Source organism: Sander lucioperca, chromosome 22 (genome assembly GCF_008315115.2).
Source record: "Sander lucioperca isolate FBNREF2018 chromosome 22, SLUC_FBN_1.2, whole genome shotgun sequence".
In the NCBI taxonomy this organism is placed as follows: Eukaryota; Metazoa; Chordata; class Actinopteri; order Perciformes; family Percidae; genus Sander; species Sander lucioperca.
This window is the reverse complement of record NC_050194.1, coordinates 2,895,715-2,908,051: the sequence shown is the minus strand read 5'-3', so window position 1 is coordinate 2,908,051 and position 12,337 is coordinate 2,895,715. Positions and strand designations below refer to the sequence as shown.

Genomic DNA, 12,337 nt, shown 5'->3' with positions numbered 1-12,337 from the left:
CTGAGCCATGCTGGGAGTATACTGCCATTTCTATAGGTCAGGCTGCCGGTAAAACGGTTTGCTCACTAATTATACGCAACACTTAAATAAGTAACTGATATACAATTGTCCTGTTGCAAGTAAGTATTTAGAACACTTATGTAGCATGCGCTACTTGTTAGTAACGCTGAAGTCCGCGACACATCAGATGCAGTTTAGCACATTAGGACTAATGGAGCTTGACAGACAAGTCACTGCTAAAATCATTGTCGCCTATATGCTCTGAAGGACACCGAACGAATTCTATGTTGTCGTGCTTCTGGTGAAGCTTATATCAGGCACACTCGTCTTCCTGGTACTACAGTTCTTGTGTGCTCACACCCAGGTGGACTCTGCAATACCAACTCTCGTCTTGAGGTTTCTACGAACAGACACAAATAGGACAATAGGTCATATCGTCTGTGATGTAAACTATTATTCATAACCAGTGCACTCAGCTTTTATTATTTGTCTTGTTGCGAACCATCGTGTGTTTTTTCTTTTTATCTTCGGTACTGATATCACTCCTATTTTCCTATTCTCTATAGTGCAGATATTCGTTCCTTCTGCTCTCTGATCTGTCAGCTTGCGGTCCCTCTGAAGTCTCGTGTCAATGGACTAATTTGATAGTCGCTCACTAGTCCTACGCTAGCACTGCACACTAGTCTATACGGCTGTGTACTGCGTCGAGTACCGCGCGCCTAACTACAGCACGGTATGCATCATCGGCCACCCTTAACTGTTTGTGGCCTGGCGGCCTGACTGGCTGCCGTAGCACGCACCGGGGCTTGTACCGTGTACTGCCATGGCGTTGGACACAGCTCGATTGGTACATATCAACCACCCGGAGCGAGCCTGACTTATGATGTTCCACTGATCAATTCGGTTCGTACCACGGAGCATTAGGGGTCACCTGCCAGCATGTGTGCACCTGCAGCCCACCTCGAGTCCTCGGCTGTCATTAGCCTCGTGCACAGAGGCCGCGATTCACTACCTGAGAGCTTCGACACGTCTCTGCTCTAGTTGTACTTAATCGTGCGACCTGTCGCACTACTCGCGATCACTACCTGCCACAGGTCTTATGCGTGTTTTCATCGCACTTACGCGACGCGACGACATATACACCAACGCCGAGAACATACTGCGATGTCATTTTTAAGAGACACATCGCGACTTATCGTCGGGAATTAGACTCTATTCACCCTAACCCCCAGAGGAGACAAGTCCAAGTACATACCTTCTCATCTCCGTGTGCGGTAGGCGTCTGACGGCTCAGGCAGCAGTCCAGCACTGGCCTGTCGGTAGTCCTGACCGCAGCCTCGCTCCATCTAGCCTATCTGCTTGCCAATTAGTCCCGGCCTCAAATAACTCCCCTCGCAGCCTTGGCCGGGTGCCTTAGGTACATGGCTCGTATGCTTCGATAGGCCTGACTCGAGAAGTGTACGCGTCCATCAAGTGCATGTCTGTGATTGTTGCATGAGCATGCATGCCGACGAAATGCGTCGCGCCACCCAGTGAGTATGACACGAGGCCAGCGTGCTACACACGATCAGCAGACACATATATCGCAGAAATTGCATTAGCCAGGACCGCATGGCTAGTCGAACACGGGTCGGCAGACCAGGCACACAGGCCCCAGAGTATGTGCGTGCATGACCGATACCAAGGGTGGAAAAGGATACTTGAATGGCACTCGCCGCGCAAGTACGAGTATTCTTCCGCCCGGATGATGTGTAGTGTGAGTGCGCGCGTACCGGCGCGGTATGGTATCGTACACGGGCCAGACGGCACACGTTGTGCTTTGTATTCGATGGGAGAAGCGGTCATGTGACCACGACAGCGCGATACATTGTACCATCGTCGATGCATTGCGCGCATGTCTCGTTCCCCTCGCCTGGCCGCACACAGTAAGCTAAATGTCCCATAAGCGGCGGTGTCCTTTAAAATAAGTACTCAGTCTCAACTTGCCCAGGTGTATTTATACGACTTAGAAAACTACGTATTGTACTTCTTCTTAGATACTGAAGGCTCACAAGCCTGTGGGTAGAATTAGCGAAGGCTAAACTATTAGCACCATTTTCTCTCAATCTCTGAAATGATTTGCTCAGTTTTATTCATAAAAAAAACTTAACTTGAGTTCATGTTTATGTAGCTAGCTAGAGCCTTGAATAACAGTATGTCATCAAGGGCTTACAAGGAAACAGGACTGTTATTCTCATTAAAATTGCAGCTAAACAACAGCATCGGGATCACATCAAGATGACGTATGACTGTAATGAACGACTAGTTCTCATATAGGTTACTATATGGAGGGAGGGCTGAGGGAAGAGCTCTTAAACAGCACTTTTAATTAACCTTATTTAACCAGGTAGTTGAGAACAAGTTCTCATTTGCAACAACGATTCAATACAAAATTGACAGTTAACTGGCAACAATTTACTTATTGGCTGCTTTGTCAGTTAACTGTATTTATTATATAGACTGATGTTTATCATATTGAATAACAGTCATAAAAACTAACTACATACATATTTTTTAAAACAGGGCCTAAAGTATTAAAAATGGTTGGGTCCATATTCCACTGCATTACTGTGTGAAATACCTGTTTTTAGGCCACATCTGTCGTTTTTATTTGTTTCAACATGACTTGCACATTTGCATCTACAGTAGGCACATCTAGTGTTACAGAAGGAATGGTCAGACCAGGAGTCAAAGCCCAGTCTCTCAGGGGGAAATCAGTCATCTTAACCGCTGATGGGATCTCTACCTTATGGCAACATTCTAACTTCTGGATATTTTTTATCATAGCAATTAGACCAAACAAAGACGTCTCAGCAGGAAAAAACGCTACACCTCCGAAATGCTCTAAAGCTCCCACTGGGCTTTTCACTTCTAGCTCCTACTCTTTAGCAGTTCTGTGTGACAAAGGTAAAGACCAAACAAGGCGCTAGGTATCAGGTGTCATGGCCTCAGTCTGTGGGTTACCTGTGGGAGCAGGTTCAACACTGCCAGGCTCATCAGAGGGCCGCTGTCGTCTGTTGGATCTTGAGGTTCCTATCAGAAGAATAAATAGTTTTGAAATGAAAAATATGTAGGTTGCCACTGTGGAAAACCAGATATGGGGGAAACGTTCTGCAAATACTCCAACCAAAATCATCAATCACTGTACAACAATTAACCAATGGTCACCTAATCTGAGTATGCAAACTAGACTGTCAAAAAACATCACATTGCTGTAGGTGAAGCCAGTCAACAGGCTCTATTTCAGTTTGCTGGCATCTTTGTAGTGCTTGGCAGAGATGCTGCATGAAGCAGCAATTCTTGAAGCAATGAATGATCGAAGCACTTCCTGATTTTATGGTTTCTGGTTCTTTGAACGAGTTTTTTGTTGGTGCAGTCTATCAAATTGTTCTAGTGTTGTGTGTGGTCACTGTTACAATTGTCTTTAAGTAGTAAACTGGATTCCATACTTGCCAATCACCAAATGTGAGCACTGTGGGATAAATTATTGCTTTTTCCACGGTATTTTAATATAATTTTTTTAATTGTTTGTATGAACTAATGAACTAAAGTTTAGCTGATTTAGTTAATCAGGAAGACTTTGTTCATCACTCACTTAACTGGCTGATTTACCATGAAACCACGCTAATGCAGGTCCCCTCATATGACAGCTACAATAGCTTGTTGCTAAACTGTGTGTAACATGTGTGTTTCAGCAAAGTTATCCTAAGGTTCTAGCTATGTGCAGTTTTTTACTTAAACAGTGATTAGCTAGCAAATATGCCAACTGACGGTGACGTCATTTTCATATTTGGCACAATGTTTAGTAATGACAGTCAGTGAATATGTGATCTGAGATGCACATTGCAAAATGGAATTCTTCCTTATATGATGTGACAAATTATGCTTTTCAGAAACAATAGCAAATAAAAAAACTATTGCTTAAAAGGAACTTCACATATATTTACTTAGGTAAAGTAATGGCGCTTTTCCATTACATGGTACCTGCTCGACTCGCCTTGACTCTACTCGCATTTTTGGTTTTCCATTACAAAAAAAAGTCCCTGGTACCTGCTAACAGGTACTTTTTTAGTACCTCCTCAGTCGAGGTTCCCAGCGAGCTGAGGCGAGCCGAAAAGGTGACGTGAAAGCGACAGACGGGGGGGGGTCCTGAACAAACCCGCTATTTTTAAACAGTTTAACCAGCTGTTTGTTTTTGCTGCCTCCAGCTTCTTTAGAAACTAAATGTGTCTTCTGGCAACAACTCACCTTCCACGTTCTGTGTGTGTGTCGCGTTAGGTCACAGTAGTTTACTACGGCACCGCTTGTTTACAGTTCTGTGGCGGCTCCTTGCAGAGCTTTCACCGTATCCTACGTACACACACACATGCTGGCTCGACGCACAAACCAGCTGACAAATGTATACATCAGGCCACATTTTACACAGGCTACACAGGCTATGGAGAAAGCTCTGCATGGAGCCTCCACAGAACTGTAAAACAAGCTCAAGTGGCCTGATGTTATACTTGTGCGCTTGTGTGTGCGTCGAGCCGGCAAGACGACCAGCCACGCTGAGGCGGTACTAAATCTGCAATGGAAAACGGACGCACAGCGTGGCGAGTAGAGTCGAGGCGAGGCGAGCAGGTACCATGTAATGGAAAAACGCCATAACTGTTGAGAACTTTTTTTCAGCTGTTTCAGCATAGTCTGTTCATATGGGAACTTACGCTCAGGATTCACTGCCAACCTGCCAACCTTCCCCAAAGAATTATCCTGTCTGTTTATTTTCTTTTGTAAAAGTTAGGTGCCCAGCTTGTTTTAATTATGCAAACTTACAGATACGCTGTCAGTTCTCCTCAGGGGTGGTACATTTGGGTCATCACCAACCTCATCATGTGAACTCTCAGAATCTAGGCTTACTTCCTGTGGGGGGAAAAACAATATAAATTACTGGCAAAATAATCACTATATCACAGTGTTTCTGCTATAAGCATGGCATGCTTCCCTTACAGTTTTTCAGGTTAAGGCAGCAAAGTATGTAGAATTTAGGGAGATATATATATATATATATATATATATAAAATCATAGCCATAAAAGCCAGGTTGAAGTAAACTATTAAGGCGAGACACGGCAGGCAAAAACATCGTTTTTTTTTCACTGGTCAATTTTGAGATTTTGGGCTATTTGCCTTCATAACATGTCTTCTTTCAGACTTGTGGTGAAATAAGTCCGAAATAAACATTTAGGTCTTTATTTTACTACACTTTGTCTGTTTGCGTCGGTAGATTTCACCTAAATTCAACAAAAGTTGGCGTTCTAAATCATCCTGCTGCTCCGCGATCGCTGTCTGCACCCTGTCGTCACATATACCGTTGGAAAGCTCTCTTTCTCCTGTACAATGCTGTCGGATCCAAATATGGTCATTTCCTTTTTATCAGCAACCAATCATGAAAGTAAAAGGGGGGATTTAACTCAAAATGCGCAATCTCATTGGCTGATGCCAATTTCTGGCAACGTGATTCGTTCAGAATGGTCACGTGATGCGCTCTGACATTTCCGCGGTAGCTCAAAATGTTGAAAGAAGTGCGTCGAAAACGGCCGAAAATCACCTCAGAGAAGACGAAACAGCGATAACAGTTGTTATTAGCAAGAAGACACAGGGGATCACAAACTAAGACAGCAGATGATGAAATGCCTTCACATAGTACGTCGATGTTTAAACTGTCGTTCAGAAAACAGGAGTGTTTAGACAGCGGAGGTAATCAGACGCTCTCTCTCTCTCTCTCTCTCTCTCTCTCTCTCACACACACATACAGTTTTGTATAATATAATTACTATATAATAGGCAAACACAAATCTGTAATTTTGGGATCCTAAGTGGTGTGAGTCCCTCAGGCTGTAGCAGGCAGATCCATATGTAGCTGTCAGTGGAGCTGCTGTCCCTTCTCCTAGGAGAACTACCAGCTTCTCTTCTGGTGTTAACTTTTTTTGGCTATTTTTCCAAGGTGTAATTCTCTTAGTGAAGATAGTTTTTCCCAGTTGACGAGGAAGTGTATCTCTGTCTGACCCAGCTGGTGGTCACTGAGACTGTATTTAGTCAGGATCCGTCTCTTCTTTGTATCTCCGACAGTGTGAAGATAATCTGTCAAATAATAATTAAGTCTACTTTGTTTGCTTTCTCCAATGTTCTAAATATTGGTCTTTTGAATGAGTCATAATTAGTTTTGTTCTGTTGTGTTATGAACCAGTGCTGAATGGAGCCTGGTTAGTTAGCTTCACCATGAGCTGACTGAGGGGACTGGTTCTGGTTAGTTATCTTCACCATCAGCTGACTGAGAGGACTGGTTCTGGTTAGTTATCTTCACCATCAGCTGACTGAGAGGACTGGTTCTGGTTAGTTATCTTCACCATCAGCTGACTGAGGGGACTGTTTTGTGGGAAAAGTAAGCTGGAGCAGCAGCAAGTATGGCCATCTCCACCTTGATGAAGGTGCCTCTGCCATGCTTTCTGTTATGGAGAAGTTGTGGCTTCAGAGCACATGTGATGGTCAATTCAATGAGAGAAACTGATATGCTCAGGATCTCGAAAGCTGAGGCCGTCACAGCTGCCAGTGCAAAACATAGGCACAAGAGTCTAAGCACAGCTAAAATACATATGGTGCTGGAATGGACAATTAGATTTTAAAAAAGCTGTTACATCTATTGTTGGTCTTGTTCTGTGTCCATACAACTGTCCAGCGTGGGTTTTGTCGGCAACTTTGTGCATGATACGCCAATGTTAATTCATTAAGTTACTGCAGTTGTAGGCCTTATATGCCTGCCATTTTATTAAATAATCAATTTTCATGAGCTTGAAATATTCTATATTATTATCACTAAGGGCCTGAGCATTTATTTTGTTTTTGAGCAATTTTTCCAATAGAAATGTATTAAATTCCACTATTTAAATCTTTAAATGCCGTTTTCTCAAAATGAGTTTTTTGTCATTCTCCAATAGAAACATCTCAGCCTGTGTAGCACCAAACTTTCCAGTTATACACTTAGTAGTATTCTGAAGATAATTACAGAGGGATTTGTTAATAAATCATTCCTGCCCTGATTTATGTGACATTTTAAGCAAAAAAACATGGCGAAAATCGATTTTTTTAGGGCTATGGACAGTATATTTTGATTTCCTAGGTAATGAAAGCAGATATCCTGAAATCCCTCTGTAATTTTGTTTTCATCTTGTGTGTAAACAAAATGAAAAAAGAATTTTGCACCTGGCTTTATCATATGTTCAGATCTATCTACCGAAAATATATGCAAAATCGCGCATATTTAATGAGAAAATGCATAATTTGCATAATTAAACATACACATTTCAAAAACTTGTAATACATTTTTTTATATACTTGTGTAAGTAATCAACTGAGGAAGTTTCATGGAGATATCTATTATTTTAAAATTTTAGCCTATTCACCTGTAGTGTCTCGCCTTAAGTACAATTCAGACCAAGATTCGCAATGAGATGAAATTTTAGAACATAGCAGGTAAAAGTTGCTGGGGTCTGAACTGGCCCGTCTTAACTCGACTCAAGTCAGCTTATGCCGTCCCAACTCAGCTGGTTGAGTCTCCAGAGGCTGGTTTTATAACGTAAGGATGTCACCTGTTTCAACAGCCAATAGAGAAGTCAGCTAGTAAAGTCAGCTACAAACTATAGAAATAAAATGAGCAGTGAATCAGATAAATAAAATGTTTTCCCATAATCTCGGCAGTTTTCTATCCTTCATAGTGCGTATGTTTTAAAAAGTTGTCTATCTCCCGCTTCATCACGCTACGGTTGCACTCACACCATGAGTTTGGCATTGACCTCCCTCCATGCCGCCAGCGCCTGTACTACTGCCAGCATCTGGCTGAATTTTTGTCAGTGGATGAATGAGGAACTCAGGGCACTGGCAGCATGGAGGGAGAGTGGGCGTCATAGAGACAGGGTGCATTTAAGTCCTGCCCCCACCAGAGAGGAAAACAACTTTCTGCTCTCCATTGACTTGTATTGTGTGAGGGTTTCTCCTCTTTATTTCATCTGCTAACTAACAACAGAAAAATGTCTAAAAGCTGCTGAGTGCTGATATTCATTACGAACAGGGTAAAGAACCCAGAACTTAAGTTTTTATAAGCTGCTGATTCAAAAAACTGAGCTTTATAAAGAGAAAAGTGGATACAGACGTGAGATATCAGCAGAGAGAATGGAGAAATTGTAGGATTCTGACACTAATCTAAAGACATGTCTGATGTTACATGTGTTAGCTTAACTTACAGACATATAGTTAGCCTAAAACTAACATTTTGATATTTGACTTGGTAACTAAATGTTTGCAAATGTAACGTCGGACATATTGTTAGCGTTGTGTCTCTCCATTCTCCCTTAAGAATTTAAGTTCTGGGTTCTTTACCTTGTTGGTAGTGAATACCGCCACACAGCAGCTTTTAGACATGTTTGTGTTTTCTAGCAGACAGAATAAAGAGGAAACCTTCACACAATACAAGTCAACGGAGAGAGGAGAGATGTTTCGCACCGATGGGGGTGACTTTCAGAGTACTGCACTGTTCACCTGACTTCACAAAGAGCTAAAGAGCCAGGGCACTACCCTCCTACACACATAGTTTTCTTTATTAAAAACTAAAACAAAGTATAAGAGGCCCCATTGAAAAGACAGGTGAATTTGAATGTGTGTATTAATATTATATTACATTATTGTATCACATTTAAAATTCCACCTTATTATTACCTGGCTTTGGTGTTTTACGGATTCCATGTTCCCGGATAAAGATGTATTATGAAGCTCCCTCAGGCGTTGTAAGCGTTCCTTCAGCCTGGTGTATCCTGCACTCTATTTGCAAGTGGTTAAACACAAACAGTTGATGTAACATCTGTATGTATCCCATCGTTCCTTTCATAATTTTTTTAAATATCTGTAATTTGAAGGATGCCCAGTAGCTGCTCTACAGTTAAGTTTCTTTGAGTAACAAATAAGGTTATGTTTGCAGCTTGTGGAGATAAGAAAATCAAGTCCATGCTTAAACCTATACAGAGAAAAAAAATCTCCCTTACTTAAAAGATGGTTATAGAGATGATAAAATGACTTGAATGAAGTTTATGGGCTCTTATCAGTCTGTTTACCTGCTCTTAATTAACCAGGTTAAATGTGACCATGTGCAGAACAACAGACAGCACTGCAGGTGTGGCAGAATGAAAGCAGAGATATTTATAGAAGCAATGCCTCAGATTTAAAATAACAGCTAAAACTTTACACAAAGCAGCCTGTAGAAGTCTAATAAGTCAGTTTCCACCACCTCACATTTGACTGTTACATTCAGACATGTTTTACGCTGTGAGGAAAAGCTACTCTCTGTGCGTCTGTCCAGCCTGGTCTTATTCTTATTCCTTATACTAAACCTAGTCTGGGCCCTCGGTGTCCTGTGCGTTGACAATGACAAAGCGTAACGACGAGTTAAAAATGAGAACACGTTGGTGTGTAAAAAAAGAAGAAAAAAAAAGAATGTGTTGGTTTGTCTCACTGCGCTGTATGGCTGCTCCAACACCATTTTTTAACAGAATTAAAGTAAATTGTGCTAGCAGAACCATTGATATGAATGAGAAGAGTAAAACTAATTCATGGTTTTCTTTAAGATTAGAAAATAATTAGCCCATTTTTTGTTTGTTAAACTTTAGGTGTATAACTTGTTTAGCCCTGTATTAAGAACTTATTCTAGAAAGATACTGAACATTGGTAGTTACAGTAGCTAACATTAACATTACTGATCACTGTAGCAGGTGAGAAATGCTCATTAAACATCCCCATTTTCTCTCCTTAGCCCCTTGCTCCCACAGACATGAATATTATCTAACTTTATAATGTTAGTAATACTATAACTATACAGAAGTAGAGACCAGCCCAGTAACAGTCAGCGGCAAAAAAGGCAGTCCATAACCGAAAAATATGCTGAAATACCAGCTCAAAAGTGTAGCTAACGTTGTAGTTTGCTAACAATATTGTAACACTAGCTAGCTAGCTGGTGACAACTTAGCCATTGTTAGCATTGGCAAACCATGCTAATATAAACATTAGCTGCAAACCTAAGACTGAAAACACGCTTAATTAATAATTACTAAAACAGTTCAGTGTAACTTTACTTACCCAACGTTAGTTTCCATGTGTTCCTCGTCCATTAGTGTCTGTAGGAGCACCTTCTGTCTGTGCTGCTGCCAGCTTGTGCTCCTGCTTGCTTCTAACTGCACCTGCACATGCTCCGCCCACTCACTGTCAGCAGCTCTCGTGTGGGTGGGGGATGGGCAAGGTCGAGGTGGGGACCGAAAAAGTCAGGAAAAGTGTGTTTGAGGTCAGCAGCTGAATCCTCGTGACAGGCATAGGTAAATTGGGGACCAAAAAAGTCAGGAAATGTGTATTCCTCCCTCACCTCTTTGATTTAGTATGGGCATGGTATCATTGTATTGCATGGTATTGTTGAGTTGTGTTTCACCAAATTATAATTGCATCCAAAAGAAAAATATTTGTATACACTTTTAATATCCTTAATTTTAGGGTAGATGGTTTTGTAGTTTACATTTAGGAATTTAGAACTGAGTGGTGTTCCATTCAGGCCCGGTTCTGGTCAGCTTTAAATGGCGGACGCAGTAAAAAATGTTGGGTGGGCACAAGTGACTAGTGCAAATATGCATGTTCTTTAGTACTGTAAGATATAATTTGCACTTTTTTATTTTATCATCTAAAGCTTTAAATCATAGTAATTATTTATTACTTCATATACAAAAGCCAGAATTTTTTTTCTGGGACTAATAAACTGATAGCTGGTGCCACGGAGGCAAACTGCCCATACACAAGTATCCCCGCTATATTTAGAATATTTTCAAGGCTTTACCTTGCTGTCAGACAGCCCTTTACGATGAGGAACTGAAGCTGTTTTTACAAAAGCATTCATTCAAAAGCAGTCATTTGACAGCGCAGAACACGAGTTGCTGCTCTACCGCTGCCTCGATCGGATAGTTTGTGTTATAGTGTGACTTTCTTTAGTGTTAAGCATTTTTCTGTGCTGCGCTCCATAGCAACTGCCTTGGTATATGCAGGCAGTCAGCCCTGGAGGGCCTATTCTATTGTGAATATTATTATTTTTTTTTCATTTTAATTGGAATGTGCCTATAACTGTCATATTGCCATAGGATGACGCTTCGCAACAGGCCAAACAACCCCCCTTAGCTGTGATATAACCACAACATAACAGCCTGTCTTGAGCTATTTAATTATTATCTAATCTTTCATTGAATCTTACATAGTTTTTGCTCAATGTTACACGTTAGAATTTTATTTACCATCTGATACCTTCACCTGTCACCACCACATCTCTTTTGACACTGAATGTGCATGCAGTCTGGCCAAAGTTACGCTTGGGGAAAACAAAGGCATTGGGCTGAGATGGTGCATGGCTGTTCAAGCCTTTGCTATTGTCAGTTATACTGACAATAAAGTTAGTGCGTGGGGTAATGGAAGAGTAATGGGATCGGTGGGGTACTGGTGTTTGGGCAACTGGGCTGCGAGGCAGCGGCTTAGGAGGTACTGGATTTGAGGAGCAGTCCTGTGAAACACCATGGAGCTTGCCATTATTGACCGCTGCTCTGCTCTGTGTATGACAGAGAGGGCAAAGCCTGGCGAAAGAAACCGTAAAACTGAAAAAAATCTCGAACTACATTTACAGTATAGAAACTTGCAGCTAGCTGACAGCAGTTACCTGTCTCTATCAGCTAATGAACATTAACAACTAAGTTACTGGTGCAACTTGCAAGTAATGTTATTGCCGGCATTAATCAATCTATCACAAATAAATCTCATTGAGAGAGAAAGAGAAAGCAAAGCACAGACAGAGAACCACTAGAACTGTGACTTCCACCACTATGCTATCCTCATTGGAGTCATCAACAAGCTTGCTAATACCAAACAAGTACAGGCAGGAACTGGGCCGGTTCCATTGTGCTTAAACTAGTAGGTTGGAAATATTCAAGTTCTGATTGTCTGGAACGCAGCCTTAGTCAATGTTATAATCTGAACATTGATTACTTGAACCAGTAGTAAAGGAAAGTAACTTAGTTGAAATACAGTAGTCACATTAAAACTGGCTGGCACTAAATACCATCTATCCTGTGTGGTTGCTAAATCATACTGTGTCTTTGACGTGTGAAATAGTGGGTCATTCTTTCGACCCAAACCCAGATGTGCCTCTTCTGTCTTTTGTTCTGTACTGTCTGTTTGTATAGGCTAACAGA

The 12,337-nt window shown here is 41.5% G+C and overlaps 1 long non-coding RNA gene across 1 annotated transcript; it reads right to left on the bottom strand.

Moving 5' to 3' along the window:
• Positions 1–2,901: 2,901 nt before the first annotated feature.
• On the bottom strand, positions 2,902–10,680 carry LOC118494320. Its single transcript, XR_004896436.1, has 3 exons — positions 10,196–10,680; positions 8,790–8,891; positions 2,902–3,072 (listed from the first exon to the last, which is right to left on the bottom strand). It is a non-coding gene; the product is annotated as an uncharacterized LOC118494320 (long non-coding RNA).
• Between the last annotated feature and the right edge of the window lie 1,657 nt (positions 10,681–12,337).